Here is a 21,324-nt window from a genome sequence, read left to right on the forward strand (position 1 = left end):
AGGACAAGCCCTGCCCCCCGCCTCAAAGTGGGGGGCCCACATTTGAAATATGCTTATGGTACGTGGAACGATTTCCTGTTTCATAGAAAATGTCTCCTTTCTACGAAGGCTGTTCTCTTGGTTTACAATTTCCCCGTGTAATTTTAGAGAAAAATAATTGCATTTTTTTAAATTTTATTTTTATTGAAGTGATTCACAATGTTAGTCTCAGGTGTACAGTAAACCGACTCAGTTAGACGTATACATACACATACATACATATACATATATTTTCAGATTCTTTTCCGTGATAGCTGATTACAAGAAATCTTTGTTGTTTTTCAGTACTTGCATTCTTGTTAAACAAATATACATTTTCTTACTGACTAAAAACAGTGTTCTTTTCAATCGGGCTACCATCACTCGTGTTCATCTGCTTTCTGATGTGTGACTCAGCAGCCCTGGCACTGGACAACCCCACCCCAGCCCACCGCACCCCAGGGAGAGGAGAGGGCTCCCAGCCAAACAGAAACAGAGGGAGTGGATTGTGCTGTCCACTTGCCAAACCTCAACTTCCCTTTCTTTTCAAAAGAGGTGATACGCTAATAATAATAATACTGACGCTAAGATCAGGATCGAGTCCGCCTCCCACGTTTGCAGTGTGGGACAAAGGCGTTCCTGCCTGTGTCGTGAGCGCACAGCCTGCACGTCCCAGGCGCTGAGACAGCCACTCCGCTGCTGTCACCGTGACTGCTACTACGTTCATTCTTGTGAGAAAAAGAAAGCCGTCTATGGAGAAGGGGGAAAAGCCTGGGCTATAAGCCTGGCTCTGAAATCTGCTTAGCCGTTTAACCACAGGAAGTCCATGATCACCTCTTGCCCTATTTTTCTGCCAGCAAATAGTGATATTGATGAAACCTTTCTCAAAGCATCGGGGAGCCGGGGTCCAAACCCACGGCTGTTGGATTCCCAAACCCTTGCTATAAACCCCAGTGACTGGTGAGTCTGGCCCTAAAAGCCACCCTGTCTTTTGGAAGGCCCTCAGACGCCCGCACCCTGAGTGGTGGGTTACCAGGTCCCGCAGCCCTCGAGGTTCACACGGAAAACAACTCCGGACAAACGCGGACTTGTATCTGCTCTTATCTCTTTCCAGAGAGTCGATGCCACTCCCAGAAAATTCCTTCTGAGCGGTGCCTGGCCCACCATCTGCGGACACGCCAGTTACCTAGACAAACCTTCCTGTAGCAGGAAGTGCGGGGCCGGCAGACATGACTCAGAGCCCCAATTAAAAACGGAAATTTGCATTAGGAGGTCTCACTGCCTGTTTCAGTTGGGAGCCGCAGCTCTTGCCTCCTTCCTTCCTAAGGAGAGAGGGACATGGGGCTGTGCGTCTGGGTTTTGGCGGGGGGCGGAGGGGGCCGTGTGAGCGTCTGGATTTGAGCTGCTCGTTGTGGGGGAGGGTCCGTCCGAGCCCCAGCAGCTCGCAAAGGTCTGAGAGGCGCCCACGTGGAGGACCAGAGGGCCTCCTCCCCACTGGGCTCTCTCTGTCTCTTTAACTCTTCTTCCTCGTCCCCTGCGAGACCCTGGCCGCCCCTCGCAGCTGTGACCTCTCTCAACTGTCAGCCTCAGATTAACTGATACTTCATCAATTTCCCCTGAACTGCATTTGCAACCCGGTCTCAGAGGGACGGCCAAGTGCATCAGATGCCATGCACCAGCCTCCCAGAGCCAGATTTTCTTCAGGACGACGGGGGCATTTTCCAATCTTCTTGCAGGGGGACTTCGCCCAGAGGGGGGAAAGCGGGAGCCTCTGATTATTCCTTGTAAATTTTTCATGAGGACATCTGCCCACGCTCCGCGCCTCCGGAGCTGCCCCCACCGCCCCCCTCCCTGCATTCAGGCCTCCTGACAAGGCATGAAAAACGAGAATGATTGGGCTCAGTCCCCATTAGCCAGGAAGTGACTGCCAGGAGGCTGGGATTTCAGTGTCGGGAGGGGCGGCCTGCTGGAGAGGGGTCTTGGAAACAAAAGGCCAGCGGGAGATGGATGGCTCTTAGGTGAGTCTGCAGACTGAGGCCCCTCCAGGGGTGGGCGGCCTCACTGCACAGATGGTCCTGGATGATGAAGCTGGCCTGGCCCAGGGACGGATGTGGGGTCTGCGGACCCCACTGATCTGGGCCCAGGAACTGGGCCCCCCCCCCGTCCTCCCCTCCTTCCTCTTTTACTTTTTGAGGCGGCCTCCAGCGTGGTGTGGGGCGCCAGCCTCCTCCCTGGGCTACCGTATTCATATTTCCCAAGTCAAAGCCAGGAAAGAACGTACAGAACCAGGAGAGGGACCCACGTCCTCATCTAAATAATAAAATACGTGTAAGCATCGCTTTGCAAACACCAGCCGCTGACCAGCCGCAAACCCCTCTCTGTCCACCCCAATCAGACGCGAGCCAGCAGCTCCTCGTTAACGCGTCCAATCCTGCGGTGTCCTTTGTGTGCTCCCTCTCGAGTGGCATGTGCTTCAATTTATTTTTAATCTTCTAAGTGATGTCGTAAGGGCTGCCGCCCTGGTGACACGTGAAGTCGGTTCTCCCGGGCTGTTTCGCCGGGAGGCCTCCTTCCACCCACCCTGGCCCGGGGGCTCAACGGAGACCGCGGTCAGAAAAAGGCCTCCAGCGGGGAGGGGTGGGGGAGGCGCCTGGAAAGGAGAAGGCCGCCGAGGCGGTAAATCTGTGCAGAAACCCCGCGCACACCTTGGGAACGCCGCCTTTTGTGCTAAGGGGGGCCCGGTCCCCGGGGAGCCGCGGGCGGCCCTCCGTGGACCAACGGCGCCACCCAGTGGTCACCCCTTGCCATGTCCCCTGCCTCCGCTAACTGGGGGACAGAGAAAATGAGCTGTGTGAATTGTTGCCCTGAACATCACATCTTTAAGTCGTTATCCACATGAAAGAAGGCCTGGTACTGATTCAAAGCCACCTTGATGGGAAAATCTGAGAAGGCCCATAAAAGGCAGTGCGCAGAGCTGAGGAACTTTTTTTTTTGCAGTTGTTTGCTTTTGAGTTATTTTTTTTTTCTTCCAAATAGCTATCCTCGCGATTACATCCTCCACAAGGAAATAAAATTAAATACATGTAGTTAATTGCTGAATTAACTTGTAGATCTATACCACAATCTAATTCAAAGCTCTAAACAATTGAAACGCCACTGGTTGGTGGGAGGGCGGGGTAGGGCACCTCCCCCACCCCAAAGCAGGAAGGGGCAGAAATACCAGGGAACTGGGAGTCAGGCAGGTGCGGGAGAAACTTGCCCCAACGCAGATGGCACACGGTTCATGACAGTAGGTGAGTCACCTTACTGTTGGTGTGTTAATGTTGTCATCTATGAAACGGGTCATCTGTGCAGTGATTCTAACTGATGCAGCCAACACAGATGGGCGTTCCTACTATGACCACGCTTCCTCTGAATCCCTGAATCCCTGTCCCTGTTTTTGATGTCATTCTTCTTCTCCACCTCCCGTTCGATCTTGTCCCTGCTCCTCTTCCCAGACCTGAGGGTCTCACCTCCACCCCGCCCTCCTCCTGGAAAGCCTCCTCCTGGGTGCCCTCGCCTTTTTCCTCTCCATGGTCTTCTGACAACTCTCACTCCTTATCTAGAATACCATTGTCCGGTTTTGTTTTGTCTAATCACCTACTCATTTAGTAATAATCTGATATTTATGCCCTCATTCATCATATACACGGACCTCTGAAGATGTGTACAGTATAGGATGAGGAAAGAAAAAATGAACAAAGTTTTGGATTAATTTTAATTTTTCATTTAAAAATAAATAACTTGTATTTTCATAAGAAATATTTTATCAGAAAGAGTAGTTCAATGAAAGAAATATGGTTAAATATGATTTATTATTTTGTATGTTGGTTTGACACTTTGTGAGACAATGAACCTCTAAGTTCAGTTTATTTCTTATATTAAATTATTGTCATGGTTGAAAAATATACTTCACGTAAGTACATAAATCCAAATAGAAATGAATCATTAGTTGTGCTTTTGAAATTTGGGCACCACGTTCCAATTCCATTCAGCAGTTGTTTGGAGATTTGTGGTGATGGTGGATGTCAGAATTCAGGTACTCAATTTTCTTTTTTATGAATGTCAGTTTTTCTTTCGAGCTTACACTTATGCCATTTGTAAAATTTTATCCAAGGGACAACACCTCATTTTAGAAAATTTTTTAAAATTATATTTTTGTTAAGTTTTGATAATCTACAGATTTTACACATATATTATATTTGGTATACATAATGTACTATTTTGTTGTCACTGTTGATGTATATTTTGAAAATAAAATCACATCATGGTAGCATCACTTTTGAATTCTAATTCCAAGTTGCTCACTCTCTGCAGTGTACATTTCTCTCAAAAAGCAGTTACTTTCTCATTCATTGTTTAGAAGTTACCTGTGGACTGAAGAATGGACTTAGAATTACTCGTTTAGTTATTTTCAATTTATTCATTAAAAAAAATCTGGTTGGCAGCATTGGATGACAACTGGCTTTTATCACATACTCCCCCAAAGCACGACTTGAATTGAACAAATAATTTTCATAAGTCTATTTCACATTTAACTCTTAAGGACTTTGCAGTAAACAATAATCGTGTGTACTAAAGATTTTTATATTTATGTCCCATATCTTTATATTTATGGCCAAACATTTTAAAGTATCTCTTACTAGGAATAATGCTGTGAATGAATGACGTGTGCCAGCTTCCTTTGGTTCTTGACAATTAGATAGAGCGTCCCTGGTTGCGTTAACATCATTTTTTTCCCCATAAACTGTCGTTTTGTTAACAGAATCGCCTGCTGCTCAGAATAGAGCTTCTCTAATACATCTTTCTTTAGTAGATCACAGAGAAGTTGTCCTTCGTGTATTTCAGAATTGAAACTGAACTTAGCAAGGTCCAGAAGGTTGGACGTGTTAGAAACAGCTGTGCCCAGCTGTGGAGCAAAACCCCCAGACTCAGTCATTTAACCTCACATTGGCTCCTTCCAGTCCTGCGTAACATTTGTATGTGTCTTCCTAAATCGCTTGAAGACGAAGGATGCAATTTTGTATCTACCATATTATTTTCTCTGTTGCTCCAGCCATTTTCATCCAAAATATTAACAATATTTTATTAATTGATATGCTTTACGTCTTTTTCCCCTAAGGGGGAAAAACAAAAAACTTGGAAGAGACTTCTAAAGAATTAGCATTGAGTTCAGTAGAATTTTGCACATTATGGGACTAACTAACGTAAACTTTCAGCACGGCTGAAGATCCACGCCTGCTCGTCTTCGCGTTTGCGTTCTTAGTCTTCGGTGTCTTCCCAGCTGGGATGGATCTGCACTTTCCTTAGGTAACATGTCAAGGCGTGAGCTCTGGGCCCACAAAAAGTGAGGTTCGCGGTTAACGACAGCGGACTTCAATCTCTGTATCAGATAATTTTTATAACGTTAGAATTTGTGTTCACTATTTTAAGATTTTATTAGATCGCCACCCTTTTAGCCTGTTTTTAAGGGACAGAGAACTCAAATCCTGACCAGGACATTCGGCAGCTTTGTCGGCCCCTCGGTGCTCACCCGTGCCCACGGGATTCGCGTCAGCCTCGAGCCACGGGCTTTGCAGGGATGCTTTTACGGTGTCCACCACTTTGAGGGGTTAGCAAAGCTAAAACGGGGTTAAATAATCTATAATAAAAGCCCTTGACCAGAGATAAGTTAACTGCAGTCGCTCACAACACTAACACATAGGGCTGCGCGTGGCACTGCCATCGACCCTCTGCCCGCGGGGACGCTGTGCGATGCGTGCGGAGCCAGCCCCGCGGGTCCCCAGGCGGCGGCGCGCGCAGGCGCAGTGAGGCTGATCTATTAGGGAACAGTTCGGGAATAAGGCAGACTTGTGTTCGCAGATGTGTGGTTTCACCTGCAGGAAACACCGGGCGAATGCAGTGCACTGCTCCCAGCTGAGCCGAGCCCAGGAACACTCGCGTGCACACACGCACACACGTGCACACACATGCACCCCTCCATCGTCTCCCAGGTGCCGCAGATCACCAGGTGCGTCGCGAGCCACACCCACCGTCTGGACTTTCCCTCCAGCTCCTCATCTCCCTCCTCCCTCCACGTCACCACAACTCACAAGCCGACTCCTCAACAACCTCAGGCCTTTCCCCACCTCAAGTGCCACGTTCCCTGCAGTGTTGATGCGAGCCTTCACCATTCAGTAAGGGCAGAGCTGTATGGCTGTCTTTACAAGGTTCTTATCCTTCTTCATGTCGCTGACAAAGCTTTCTTTGAGTGTTGGGCGCCTGGATACCTTTAACCTGTAACTGATTAGTTGATTGCCGATTTTGCATAGTTTGGTGACTTTTAGGGAGAGATGCCTCCTGTTATAGCAGAACTGACTGCGTAACTAACTTAATTCCCTTCTTTCTTGTCTCTTCCATCAACTTGCAGCCAAAAAGCATCCCTAACATATTCAGGCACCTAAACGGGATAGAAGGGGCTAGAAGAGCTTATCAGAGAAAGTGGGCCAAGCTAAAGGCAGAAGGATGGATGGGAAGAGGACTCAGGGCCAAGGAAACAGAAGCCTCACTGATGTTCCCTCAGGTGCCCTTTGTGCATCATTTCAGCCGATCCGCACAAGAGTCCTGTGAGCTAGACACGCGGACCCTCATTTTAGATGCAGGAAGAGGAGCCCTGAGTCACCAAAGGCTCACTGACGGGGGTGCATCTTTCGCAGCTGTCAGACACGAGTACCCTCCATCCTTGCATCATGCTTGGCTGGCACAGTTGCCCACGGAGTGTCCTGGCTCTAATTCTGACCTGCCAGGTATATTAATAGGAATCTTGTGTCCTGGCTCCTCAGAGAAAAGTACACAGAAGGACCAGTGAGCTGTCACCTCGCCCAGGGAGGGAAACACCCACCAGCAAAGCTGAAGGCTTGACAAGAGGAAGATGTTGGGGCCATCTGGTCTACCCACCCTGATCGCCTCCCTGCTGTGGCCAGTGGTGGCTGTAAGGAGCACATTTCCACTGAAAGTTCATGAAAGGGGCAGATCCCGGTGGAATTATTTAGTGTTTCACAGACGACGGCTCCTGGTACCAGCTCTTCCTGCTGTGGCTGCCTGCCACTCACTATCAAGGGTGGCTTCCACCAGCAGCAGCTCCCAGAGGTCGCTCCAAGGGAGGCCACAACACCTGGAAACAGCTGCTTCCAAGACCTGGCCCCGACGAGGACTCTCACAGCGCCCGGCGCTTCCTCTCGGTTGAAACAGATGTCGGTCCTTGGCTGCCGGCCAGACTGGCGCCGTCTTCCCACATGGTGGCAGGCACCGTCCGTGCACATTTGAGGAAGTCATTTTGGCTTTCTTAGTTTCAGTTTCTTCTTACAGACAATGCAGTGCCTCTCAACGTCATTGTAACAGTTCACTGGGGTAAGATATATAAGGCGTGGGGTCATAAAAGGCACTTAATCCATAACAGCCCGCTTCTCTTCCTTTCATGTTTGTGTGTGCGTGGTGTGTGTGCGTGTATGATGTGTGGTGGATGGGTATGAGTGTGTGTGTATGGTGTGTGTATATGTATAGTATACATGGTGTGTGTTTATGGTATGTATATATATAGTGTGTGTGTGTGTGTATGGGTGTATGGTATGTGAGTGTGCTGTGTATATGGTGTGTGTATATGTATGGTGTGTGTTTATGGTGTGTGTATAGTGTGTGTGTATGGATATATGTGTGTGTGGTGTGTGTGGTGCATGGTGTGTACATGTATGGTGTGTATGGTGGGGGGTGTGAATGGTATGTGTGTCTGTGGTGTGTGCACGGGGTGTGTGAGTATGGTCTGTGTGTGGTGTGCGTGTGCACGTGTGCCTGTGCACTCTCCCCTCTAGAGCACAGTTCATAAGAAGGTTCTGGGCGCATCACTTTGCTGTGACGCAGCTCACACAGTAAGAGCCCCTTTTTAGAACTGAGAATCATGCGCTGTTAGAGAAGGATTATTTGCAGGAAAAATAACAGAAACCCAAAGAGGTTAAGTCACTTGCCCAAACCAAGCCATTATTTTAGGCAATATGATGTCATGAAAAGAGCAGAATCTGGAATTCAGTCAGCCTGAGTTTGGATTCCGGCTCCATTACCTCCAGGCTGGGTGACATCAGGCAGGGGCCCACGGGGGCCTCAGTGTCCTCACGGTTCACAAGGAGGGGCTGACCAAAAGGCCTGGTGAGCAGCCGCGTGGGCCCACGTTGTCTGGCAGTGGACCGACCAGACCGGGTGCATGGGTGGGAGTGGCTGCTCTGATGGGGCAGGGGGGCAAGGGGAGGGGGGCAGGTTCCAGACAGACCTGAGCTCCATCTCATCAAAGGTCAGATTGTCCCAGATCCTGAGCCCGTGGGATGCCATCCAATTCCACCACGACCACTGGACGCGCCGTGTGCAGTGAAGGCCCCGCCCCAGGAGGGAGCCCAGGCCTGTCTGCTTTGCCTCTCCCTTGCTCCCGCCTTTGCGTGGTTCTGACATGCACCCAGCGCTTAGCTTCCGATGTGCTTTGTTCTCTTTGCTTGTTCCTTGGTGGATCACAGACATGGGTGTGCTGATCTGATAGGTCAGAAGGTACGTGCTGGCGTGTCCGGGAACCTCTGCACCCACAGGGCACACACCCCATCAGCCAACAGGCACCTGCACGTCCCACTCAGAAACCACCTGAAATTAGTTTCCTCAGCCAGTGGTCCAGCCGGGTCTCCCTCCTGCAGGGAACTGAGGGCAGAGAGGAACAGTCACCTCGTTAGTCTACTACCTTCTTTCATCACAATTTTTAGTAGAAGTACAGCTTCCCGTGAACTTAATTTGGCGCACCTTGTGAGGACATAATTCACATCTTCCACTTAAAAAATAAGACAAGATGATTTATGGTACCCTTTTCTGCATATCCAAAGGAATCCCCATAGGGTCAAGCATTTTACAAATATCATTCAGGAGCTGGCAGCTTTTTAGAATGAAAATCGCATTGTACATCATCTTAATGAGAAGTACCGTCCTTCAGAGACACCAGGCTTTTTATAGAGCACTTAGCTTCTCCTCGTTTCCTGACCAAGGTGATCTCTGTTGCCAACCAGCTTCATGCAATCTGCTGGGCACAAAGGAGCACTGGACAGAGACTCAGAGGCCCCGGCCAGGACCTACTGCATGACCTTGAGCAAGACCCTGGGTCCCAGCATCCATCCCTGTTGTCACATGGTCATTCAGAGACACAGCCAGGAAGGGCTCCCCTGAGCCTACCTCAAACACCAGGCTCCTAACCCGCATCGTGCTGCCCTCAAGCCCACCTGGAGCTCCAAGGGATTTTTGATCCCAGGTTAAGAAATGTTGCTCTAGGTTATGTGACCAAGAGTGCTATTCCTGGATGTCACTGGGTTTTGAGAATTACATGAAGTCATGCATTGAAAAATAGGTTGCCATTTATAAAATATAAAATATTACTGTTCTCGATCGCTGCTTTTTCTGACTGCTGGCTTTCACGTGGCCCCTTGTACCAAGTGCTCCCAAGGCAGAGCTGCACGCTCGTTCACCACCCTCATCCTTGGCCTTGAACCACTTTCCCTGGCCGGTCAAGGCATCTCAAGTCATCCTGGTTCCAAACCTCTGCCCTGTCCTTGCTCTGTGTTCTTGCAGCTCCGTTCCTGACTCCCACCAGGCTCCATGTAAGCTCTGGTTGGTCTCCTGGCTCCTCCTGACAATGATTTTCATCCCACTGTCGAGCAGCATTGGCCTTGCCGCCTCAGACCAACCTGCCCTCACTGTGAGTGCACAGTGGGCTCGCTTTGAGGTACCCTTAGCCCACGGGGCCACCCACATATCCGCTGCAGCGGAGCACGGAATCGCTCATGAAACAGTCGCTTAGGATTTGCTGAATACTCTTGTGGCAGAAAAAGAAGGCTCTTAATAATTGGAGCAAGGTGCTCTGCAGAGGCATGAATGCCTCACTCATGATATCTTATCCCTAATAGAAATCTTGGCAAATGACCCATATTAAAAATAACCCCATGTTATTATTATTGGGGGATGTCAATCTCTGCTGAATGCACTCCACCCCGGGAAGGTCCCTGGAGCGGTGCTCTTCGCAGGCAGGATGGGAGGAAACAGGAGGCAGGGCTGTGTCAGGAGCAGAACGTGCTGATGCCGCGTGGGGACTGGTAGACCCCACTGTCCCCACTATTCCTCCACCGGCTGCACTCTCTCGAGGGACCCTACTGAGGACAGCTTCCTGCAGGGCAGTCAGCTCAGTTAGACTGGGCGAACCAGTTTAACCATCCTGCAAGTTAACTGGAGCCTGGAATTCCGTGCTGAATTTCTCATGACATTAGCAAAGCACTCACGCATCTCTCCGTGGAATTACAACCCTATTATGTACAATTGAGTATACATTACTCCTTATTTTCATGTCATTAGCTCGGAGAAAGCTATTTCTAAAGCACTGAAGTATGTAAGAGCTACTTAGGGGCAGAAAAAGCTGAACCAGGGAAGCAAGATGCAAAACACGGGCAGAGGAGGCTGCGTTTTTAGCGGCATCTTTGCGTGTGGACCAGGGCAATTAAACAACCGTAACGTGTGACAAATCGTATTTTTTTCCATTTTAACTGTTGTATAGTCAACTCTGGATCTGAATGCGCCTGTGCAGAATATGCATTACACTGAGAAATGCTGTAAATTCGACCCTGCCTCCTCTGACTTGTGTCTACACAGATTTCCTTGCAAGAAAGATACAAGCCTTGGGGCCAGATTGGGAAGAAGGTAGAGTTTTTCCCAATACCTACAGCATTTTTTTAAATGACAACAGCTGCCCGTTACTGAACTGTGTTAGCATATCTGCTAAATGGACTGCGAAGCAGGGTGAGCAGCTAGACTGTTATCACGAAGGTTCAAATCCTGGCTCGGCTATGGGATCACCTAGCTTTCCCTCTTGCCGCACTTTTCTCATCTGTAATATGGGGCTAAAACAGTGCCTACTGTGTGGGTTTTCTCAAGAACAAAGTGAAGAATGAGCTCAGCGTAGGGCATGTGGTAGACCCTTGATGAATGCTTGTTATTTTTTATTATTACTGACTCGTGAAAGTAGGCAACTCATAACCATTTTGAGCTCAATGTTCTCATCCAAAAAGTAGGAATAATAATCCTTACGTCACAGCATTACTCTGAGGACAGAAAATGATCATGGTGGCCACTGGTCTTGTTAAGCGCTGTGGGTTAGAAGGTCAAGGAGTTTTGGAGGATGGAAGAGTCTAGTGTCATCGTGAAGAATGAGAAGGGCAAGGGGGCGCATCCTACAGGGGAGTAGAGCATCTGGGAGGGCCCTCGGATGCATCCGCTGTCATACCATCGCCTCAGGGCAGAAGGGAGCGGAGGGTCCAGCTGCCAACAGGGTGAGACATACAGGGATGGCATCAGGGCAGCTTGGCTGGAGCAAGGAGATGCGGCTGGTTACAGAGGACCTGACCCCACTGAGCCACGGGAGGCAGCCTAGGTGGACCCCTGTGCCTGAGGAGAGGAGAAAGGTTATGCGCTCAGGTTTAAGTTGATGGGAAGGAAGGCAACTGGAGGAAGCGAAGTGAGTCGGTCAGCTGCACTTGAGGATCTGCCAAGAAAGAACGGGAGACATGAGGATGCCTGCCCTGGTGATGGTCACAGCTCATTTTCCGCTGCATCACCCCTGGTGACCCGGGTGACACCTTCAGCAGTGCCCCCCCCTTGCCCACGAAGTCACCGATCCACAGGTTACCCATAGACCTGTGCGCTTCTGGTGGGCAAACAGCTCAAACTGGAGAACGAGTCCCATTGCTGCTGAGGGAATCCTCCAGCCCAGGTGGAGACCAGGCTGAGCAGGTGGGGAGGACCCGGCCGGCAGCCCCTGGGGGGGTCTGCGTGTGTGGTCCAGCGATGCTGAGTGAGGTCAGGGGAGCGAGCAGGGGCATGGGTGGGAGGAGGGGTTGCTATGGTTTCCAGGGTGGAATGAAGTCTTGTGCTCCTGTATTTCAATGATTGAAAGGCCAAACTAAAGGACAGTAAATAAAATTACCATAGGCTTCCATCATGAGTCAGATCTTCAGGTCGTCCAGCCACCAAACTAAAAACTCAACTGGTGACATCTCTGCCAACCCAGGACACAGTTCCTATTCTGGCGTCACAGTCCTTCCTGCACAGGTAAGGTCTGCAGGTGTGGGCGGTAGGACTGCTCACTGCCCTGCTCAGAAGGCAGCGGGCTGTAAATGAGGGACTGTGTCCACAGAAATACCTGATCGAGAGAAACCATCCGTTCCCCTCACCTTCCTGCTGGCAGACAGACCACCTTGAGAGGATAGAAGGAAAAAAAGAAGGAGGGAACGACAGGAAGAGAGATCATGCTATCTTGACGCAAGTTTCCACCAAATTCACCCTGGCTGTTGAAGGAAAGTATCTGCTTCCGACTGTCCTGTCAAAACTCCCCTGAGGTCTGTCAGCCTGATTTCAGGAGCTGAAGCCAGCCCTGCTTTTACACCCTGCGATTAACTCAGCGAGCCCTTCAGAGGGTCTCTGTTTCTACATTACATGAGATGAGGCTCCTTTTGGCCGCCACTGTCACTGTCTGACTTGAGGAACGGTGAAGAGAGAGGTCAAGTCCAGCCAGGAATGCCATTCTACCAGGGTCTCCAACAGGCATGAGAGGAACAAGGTTTATCAACAGGGTTCTGCAGAGATTACTGCAAGGACAGATTTGAGACTGGCTCCCTGGAGCATCACATTTTTAAAGAATGGATCCTGCTTCATTTTCCACCTGGCAAGAATGTTATCCTCAGTAACAGACCAAAGTTTTGTATGAATTGTTAAGGGTGCAGGTCAGAAACGCTAGACAATTGCTTCAACTCTTCAGTAAAGATGCAACTTGTGACCAGACCAAGAAGGTTTGAGACAAAAATCGAAGGAAAAATAGGGATTACACAGCATAGCACATAAAGATGGACCCGTCCCCTAGTTCAAATGCTGACTCCACCACTGGCAGCTGGCGCCTTAAACAAGTGACTTAATGCAGCTGCGGGGAGCTCCTCCCTCATCTGCAGAGCAGGCCCTGCATTAGTGGCTTGTAGGTCCTCCCTGGTGGGATTACTGAGGGGCTGCGGGGCACACAGTGAGTGTGCGCGGTAAGGACTCGATACATCTCATCTGTTATTAAAACCCAGTTGCTTGTGAGGCAAGTGAGAGAGTTTCGTAGACTGTGAAAGGGCTTTGATCTGTGATGAACGAGGCGCAGCGCTTAAGTGTGGTCTCTCCCGCCTCCGGATCTGCAGCTCTGGACAAACTGACGTTTCTGGGTCTTGGTCTCCTGCTTGGTACCGTGCTGAGGATGACACCAGCCTCTCAGGATCCCCCGGAGCGGTTAAGCAGCCTGGTCAAAGCTCACGCACGCGCCCCATCACTAGTGCCTTTCTCCTCTCCTCCCTCCGAGAGTGAACTTGGAGGAGCTACCGCAGGGGTAAGGGCCTCGGGGGACAAGGGGAGTCAGCGCCCGCAGGGACCGTCTGCACAGCGCCCGGAACACCCAGCGAAAGCCCGGCCACCACGAGGCCGTGCTCCGCAGCACGACGCACCACCGCCTGCCCGAGCGCGCCCAGGAGGAGCCCCGCGCTGGGCCTGGGTGCTTGTTGCCGATGCCCTCCTGTCTGATTCTGACGCCGCAAAGCATCTGGCAGCCAGGCCCACTGCAGGCCGCCACTGGCACATCCCAGCGCGACGAGTCTGATGAGGAGGAAACACCCGGCTGGGCCGAAAGGCCCTTCTGCAGCCACCGGCACCTTGGCGGGGCGTCTCTGCGGGGCTCGAGCGCAGAGCTGCCCTCCGCGCTTGCAGGCGAGCGCCGCCCCGGCCGGTCCACGGCCCTGCGCCCGGGAGGGAGCACCGCTCGGCCCGGGAGGGAGCACCGCTCGGCCCAGGCAGGTCCCGGCGGCTGCGAGGCCGGCGGCCGCCTCCCCCCTGCCTCCTTGCTTCCACGTGCGTCCTGGCTGGCTTCCTACGCGCGCCGGGAAAGCCCTGGGCACTCAGGCTGTCTGGGTACCTCAGCTCTCTCTTCCGCCAACACCGATTCTGCAGCTGGAGCCCGTAACGCCCCGTGGGAGATTCCGGGTGGCCCCGCTAGGATCAGAACCCACCCGAGCCCCACAAACGGGTCCTCTGGGGGTGCCGAGGCAGACCCACCCCTCTACCTGGGGAAGGTGAGGACGGCATCTCAGCAGAGGAAGCGTCTGCGAGGCAGAGGCAGCAGGTTTTTTAAAGGGCATGAAACATGCCTCCAATGAAAATACTAACCTTCCGTGGGGACAGAGAATTTTGACAAGGCAGTAGCCCCAGGTGCCAGAGGAAGGGGAGTGGAGATGAGAAATAAAAGCAGGCATGAGCAAGGCTCTTAGGGTGTGTGGGGGGGGGGGGGTCGGGGGGAGAGGGGAGGGTGTCCTTCCTAAAAGGTACCAAGAAGCTTGGACTTCCTTCCAGATGCAGTGGTGCTTAAGGGGTCCTCCATACCTTTGAGAGACTGATGAAAACACTCCAGTCTTTCCTCCAGAGAAAAAAACAGCACACCGACAATCCCGCAAAATTTTATATGTAATTTAATGGTTTGCAGTCCCCCTGAGGCCCGGCCATGGACCCCTGGTTTATAAAAATGTGCAGTAAGTAACATGAGACCAAAAAGAATTGCCATCAGGAAATAAGCAAGTTATTTATTCATAACAGTGTGTACAAAATTCTACTATTGATATACATCTATTAATAAATAGTATGCTATCTAGTAGTATTAATTCCCACATAAAGTAAAACTAAAGAGTGTTTTTAGTCCTAATCATTTGAAGAGAAGCTCAAAACACTTGATTTTTATTCAACCTTCTATGCACCATGATTACAACTGTGCAAAAATCACAAACCCTGAAAATTATGTTTTCTGTGAATACAGAGCAATGAAAAAGTTGTCATGTGACAGTGATGAGATTATAGAAGGCTTTACATTTTTATTTATGGTATGAATTTATTCATTATATATATTTTTTTTAATTTTGTTTTCTTGTTACTCGGAGTGGTTCTGCTTTCCTTGATAAAAATTGTGGGGAAACAAAGTGAAATATACCTTCTTACACGTTGCCTTTTGTCCTCTTCGCTTCTGTTGAATGTGTCTAGAAGATGGTCATAGGATCTCAAAGTGACATTTGGGGTCCTGTTATCCAAACACAACAGCCCATTATGTACTCGTGCTGTGACCGTCCAGTGGTAGGTAACTCACTTCAAGACAGAGCTCTCCATCGCTGAGTGGAGCTTACAGGGAGCTGAAACGTGTACCCTCCACTGCACAAACATGAGATTCAGCTCTTCCCATTGGAGCCACAGAGAGCATGGGTACTCCCTGTATTTTTCGTAAAAGAGTAACTTAACAGCTAGTTACAAACAGCTATCAGAACACCTCTATCTACCTCGCCACCTCAGAGCCCCTGATCCAACATATGCCAAGGTTAAGTCAAACCCTTCCTCACTCTTCTCAGGCCATCAGTTTCCACCTCACTGATTTTACTAGACTCATTATCGAAATGGGTGCAGGGAGGCGGGCACCCCCTAGGCAAATATGCCTGTCTTATTTACAGCTTGGAATTTCAAAGGGAGAACCTCCAAGCCCATTTGACAAACAGCATTGTGCGTTGATGTAAATCAAAAAAGGCCAGTGGTTCTTTCAATCCATGAGGAATTTTATTGGCATAGTCTGAAATAGCTGGTCTTCTCTGCTTCTACAAAGCACATGACAAAAGCTGGAAGTCAGCACTTCAGAGGTCAGATTTGACATGAGCCATTCATAACCTCACTGGCTCTGCCGGGACAGTCAGCCCACAAGGGCAGGTCAGATATCAGACATCCTCTGACTAGGACAGTGGGTGAGCATGTGGAACACTGGGTCCAGCAGCCAGTAAAGGCAGAATCTGCAGCCCAGCTGCCTCAGGCTCCTTCCCAGCAAGAGTGAGGACCCTTCTGAAGGCTACCCAGGGGGGATTGTGTGACAGACCTCCTCTCCTCTCACTCCACGGCCAGCGCATCACCTCGGGGCTCCGAGTTTCCCTTCTCCCTCTTCTAGGTGTCTCCTGGAGGAATCCCACTTCGCACCCACCTGCCATTGACACCACAGAATCCTGGATGGTGGAGGATGAGCAGGTGCAGGGGGTCAAGATGTCCAGTGACAGGCTGGGTCCCATGACCAAGCTGGGTCAGTAGGAGCCAGAGGCCCCCAGGGTGAGCTCAGACCTTAATGGAAGTCGGTCAGAGAGCATCAGATCCAAGAAGGCAAATGTGTCCTCTGGTATAAGAGAGAGTTGAGGGAAAGGATAAAGCACAAACCCAAAGCCAGGGAAATCTGGAGACAGAGCTCAAGATGAGATCCCAGGTGACAAAGGCAAGAGGAGTCAACGATCTGGCTGTGATGAGGCTGAGCGATCTGAATCTTATTCTTATTGGAATCAGGCCACATAGTCCCTAGAAGGGATGACGTGGACCAGGAGAAGGGTCGGGATGACCGGACATGTCCCGGCATGTGGGACAGGAGCTGCCTTCGTAACTTGTCTCAGCTGGGTTCGAATTACGTGGCACCCTTTGCCGGCCGTGTGTGTTTTGGCAAATCACCCCAGAGAGACGCGATATTACCAGTTCCACATGAAGATGATCATATCTATGCCGTGGTTTTAAGACCAGCTAACAGACACAAGCTCCTCCTACGGAATCTGGCACGTAGCAGGAAGCTTGCCTCTTGCCCGTGTCCTTGGCATTGTCAGAGAGCTTCCCGCAGCCAAGCTTGGCCTGTTTTCCAAGTGTGGAGCCCACTTCCCTCCTGAGGGCAGGTTTCTCTGCTCCATCCATCCAGATTTCTGGATTTCTCAGGAGACTCCCTAATTATAAATGGTCTGCCCCTTTTTCCCATAAGTAAACTTGTCCACCCAGGTTTCCTAATGGTTTGTTCAGAAAACAACCTGTTCATATTCAAGGAGCCCAGAGGACTCTGCAGAGTGGAGGACCTCAGAGCCGCCCAGGTGCTGCTGCGCAGACAGTGCAACCCCCCTGGGGACTGTTCGCACGCACTGATGCAGAAACGCAGGGGAGAGAGGATGCTGGAGAGATCCGGCTGGATGGGAAAGGCGTCCCCTCTGTTCCATTTTGTCGGGACAGAAGGAACAACAACAAAAAAATCATTGCTCAGAAAAAAATAAATTGTGTCAGGCTGATATTTCTTTATCTTATTTTAAAATCCAGGACAATTTATCATTGAATCAATTTCTCGTGCACCCTCTTTCGGACATTTAAAATTATTTAAATTTTTTATTATTTTCTTGCTTTGGGTTAGTGGCTCTCAAAACAGGCTCTGTGTTCTGCCGTGGGACACCCTCCCCAGCTTTTCCCTGGGCTGGAGAGGGAGGGGCGTTTCCTACTAAATCTTCAACAGTGGGACACAGCGGACACCTTTCCCATCCAGCCGAATCCCTCCCGCCCACCTCCTAGCTGAACTCTGATCCCGCCCTGTCTCCACCACTTTAAGGCCGTTGCTTCAACCCTCTGCCCTTTCTTTAAACCTCCAATCTTGTTCCTTCCCTCAGTGTCTTTGCCCTGACCCTCCACACTTATTCAGATTTCTTCACTCCATGCGTAGATTTAAAAAAAGAGAGAAGCTCAACCACCTTCCATTCTGCCTTGGTCACCTTCTCCCTCCTTCCTGCTGATTCTAGGACAGTCCGAAGAGAGAAACTCACGACACTGAGTCACGAAACGGCAACCAAAATGCACCGTGAGCCGTGCTGCGGGGGCTGCCGAGGCGGCCAGCATCGTGGGCGCCTCGGAGTTGGAAATGGAGGACAAAGCTGAAGGTCCCTGAAAACGCACGGTGAAGAAGCCACGCCTCTTCTTCTGATGAGTACGAGCCAGGCTGAAGGAAGAAAGGAAGATCTTAGAGTGAAAAAGAAAATAACACTGAATCTTCAAGAATCAGTTAATTTAGAACAAAATGTGGGACGTCTGGTTAGGCAGTGGATTGCCCAGGAGCCACAGGGAAGGGAAAAAGTTATCAAAGAACAGCACCGGCAGGTACCAGGATACAGGCTGGAAGTGCGCGGATCAGCCAGGACCCGCTCATTCTCATGCAGGTACCCGAGAACCGCGCAATGTGCTCCCCAAACCACCTCTCGTTTGCCCCCAGATATAGGAAACATCATTGTCATTTATCATTTTATCTGAAACATTCCATCGAGTGATATAGTGAATGGGGATTTCTGAGCCAACAAGATGTCTTATATTTCTCAGCAATGCCTTCACTTACTGCAGACTAATTAATTCCAACTCTGTTTTGTCTGGTCCCTTGTGTTCTCAGTTAATGAGATTTTCACGTGGTCTACGAGGGTGACGGCCTCACGGCCCTTCATTTCCTCCAATGCTTGGAGCCAAAGGGCTTCCGACTAAAAATATAAACTAGAAAATATTCTTTGTTTTTGATACAGTGTTTGCTCTACACATCCAAATTTCAAAGCTGAGGACAGGGCGTGGAGTCACGGGGTATGTGTGTGTGGTTTCCTGGTCTAGAGTGTCTGTAGTCAGCCCCCTCGGTCTGCACTGTGGGGCGTGTGTGTGGCCCGCCCTCGCCGGCTCCCCTCCAACCCGCGATGGGCCTCTGCCCGCCCGTGCTGAGCATCACTGCCCTACCGCCTAGTGCTCAGCGGGAAGTGCTCATCCACGGGCACCAGCCCTCGTTCACGTCCTCCTTCCGGGGTGAGGACGCGCTCCTGTGCACGGTGTCCAGAGGCTCCCCGAGTCCGGCTCCCGTCTGCTCTCTTGGCCTCCTCACAGGCTGCATCCTTCCCCCGTGTGGGCGCTGCGTCACCTGAGGCCTCTGCTCCTTCAGACTCAGTTGTCCCCGCCCAGGGGTCTTCCCGTCCCCTCCCGGACAGAGTCCTGGCTCCGCGGTCTGAGTCTCAAGGCAGCACAAACCCCGCTCTTCCATCTGCTTCTAAGGAAGCATTGGCCTTTCTGCCTCCCCGTTTGCAAGCTCCTGGGGTCAGGGCTGTGTCTTTTATGTTTTTAGTCACTTATTTCTAGGTCCTGTCACAGTGAGCACTTAAAAATAACTCCCAAAGGGAATGAATGAGTGAATGAATGAGTGAATGAACGGGTCTCTGTACCCATGTCTGGACCCACTCGGGCACTTGTTAGGAAAAGTGAGTGTGGGTTTTCCTTCTTCGTGGCTCCAGAAGAGTCATCCAGAGAGTCATCCTGTCACTCTGTCCTTTACAGGCCGCCTTTCACGCGTATTCAAGGGGATCTGCCCCAAGTCTACGAGTCTAGGGCGGAGGATTGGGGAAGATGCTCTCCAAGCTCTCACCCCTGGCTGGTGTTTCTGGCCAAAGAACCTCTCCAAGACTCTACGGAGGCCTCACCGGGGAGCAGGAGGAAGAGGCATGCTGGCTCAGCCACGACTGATCCCGTTCAGTGTCTGAGACCCACACAGACACCCCTCCGCTCGCCCGGATCAGGACGTGGGCTCGGCATAAAGGCAGAAAGTAGAATCAGGATTTCCAGGAGCCGAGGGGAGAAAGGAATCAATGTCACTGTTTAATGGGGACACAGTCTGAGTTTTGCAAGATGAAAAGAGTTCTGGAGATGGGTTGCGTACCACTGTGAACATACTGGACACTCCGCACTTTATAAATGATCAGGATGGTAAACTGTTGTGTATATTTCACTGCAATTTAATTTTTTTTAAATTTTATAAAGGGCGGGAGGGATATTCAAAGAAAAAAAATTAAACTTTGGATCCTGAGAATATGATAGGTGAAATTGAATTTTCATCAGAAACACTTAGCGTTATTTGTGGCCATAGTTGGCCCATGGTGAGCAGAGCTTGGTGTCTCTCTTGACCCCACAATGGTAGCCAGTTCACTTTCCTAGGCTAGGTCGGTCACACTGCCCAGGGGAAAGAGGGTCTGGAAAGTTAGAAATGCAGAATTTGCAACACAGAAAACACAAACTGTCACTGAGGGCGTTGCAGTGGGCTTGGAAACGGGGTCTTGCATCTTCAGGACGGTTCCGAGAGGGGCCAGCCGATAACTGTGTCCGCTTCCAAGACCTCTTTTCGTTTATCCGTCATGTGCTCTGACTTACCAGACCAGGCCTCTGCATTTTAGTGTAGGAACCGTGGTGGTCTGAAGGAGGACAGAAGAGAATCATAGAACTTACCCAGGACTGAACGGACGGAGAGCCATTAGGTCCAGGAAGCCGGCTTTCCAGGACAGGAAATGCCAGTGCAGGCCGGAAGTGGAGCGGTGCGCCCGGAACCAGGCAGGGAATGAGCGGCGGCGTGGCCCTCGCGTTCTGGGGTTGCCCTCGCGTACTTCTGACTTCCGCTTGATTGGGAAGGGCTTCCTGGAAAGGCTGGAAATGTGGTGGAAAAGGAAGTGAGCGGCGATAAGAAGCTGAAGAAAACTACCTTTTCAGACTTAAGTGGCTCTTTTAACTTTTTCTCCAAATTTGTGTATTGGGCTCCTTTGACCTTTTCAACAAGCATGACACGCGGACACAACACTGCATGTGCGGGGTGGGCTCCGCCTGCCCAGAGGGAACAGAACACAGTACGGTCGTGGTCACAGCGACACCACAGGCAAGTAACGCCCTTGGAGCTGGTGTGCACCTGTGCACAGCTAGAGCCGCTACCTGCAGGGCACGTTCTGGAAATACTAGAGAGGCAAGCACTCTTCTAATAATCCTCAAAGCAGGTTTGGAAGGTAGATGTCACTGTTAGCCCTCGGGACCTAAAGTTAGTCTAAATCCCCTTTTAACAGATGTGCAGAATGGCATTTAGACTGGTTACGTCATTGGCTAATTTCCCACCAGCTCGTAAAAGGCAGAAATGAGATCCCTTGTGGATCTTTATGAATTCGTTTGTTCTTTCGCTATTTCTCTCCCTCTCTTTCTCTCTCTCTCTCGCCCTCTCTCTCTCCCCTAACTGCTTCTCTTACAAAGTCCAACTCTTTCAAGCTTGTGGGTTCCAGCCTGGCCCCCAGGCAAAGAGAATTCACACTGACATCAACTGTTCTTATGCAATTTTACTGTGGCTGTTGTGGAAACCGTAAGGTCCCTGCGGTACTGAAAGTCACAGCTCAGTAGAACATAGATGAGAGACAGGGGCAGGGAGACTGAGATACACAGAGAGACAAGTTCATTGATCGTTTGGTTTTTTAACAAAAGCAGGCTAAAGGTGCCTCCTCATCTGAAGGCTTCTTG

The 21,324-nt window shown here is 50.4% G+C and overlaps 1 protein-coding gene across 10 annotated transcripts in view; it reads right to left on the reverse strand.

Moving 5' to 3' along the window:
• Positions 1-14,628: 14,628 nt before the first annotated feature.
• CMPK2 (cytidine/uridine monophosphate kinase 2) overlaps positions 14,629-21,324 on the reverse strand; it is a 37,270-nt gene continuing 30,574 nt past the window's right edge. For all 10 annotated transcript variants that reach the window (XR_012499178.1, XR_012499174.1, XR_012499172.1 and 7 more), the window contains 2 exons: positions 20,281-20,475; positions 14,629-17,980 (listed from right to left, as the gene is read on the reverse strand). The gene's annotated coding sequence lies outside the window, so the exon portion shown is untranslated. The remainder of the gene's footprint in view (positions 17,981-20,280; positions 20,476-21,324) is intronic.

Source organism: Camelus bactrianus, chromosome 15 (genome assembly GCF_048773025.1).
Source record: "Camelus bactrianus isolate YW-2024 breed Bactrian camel chromosome 15, ASM4877302v1, whole genome shotgun sequence".
Classification (NCBI taxonomy): Eukaryota; Metazoa; Chordata; class Mammalia; order Artiodactyla; family Camelidae; genus Camelus; species Camelus bactrianus.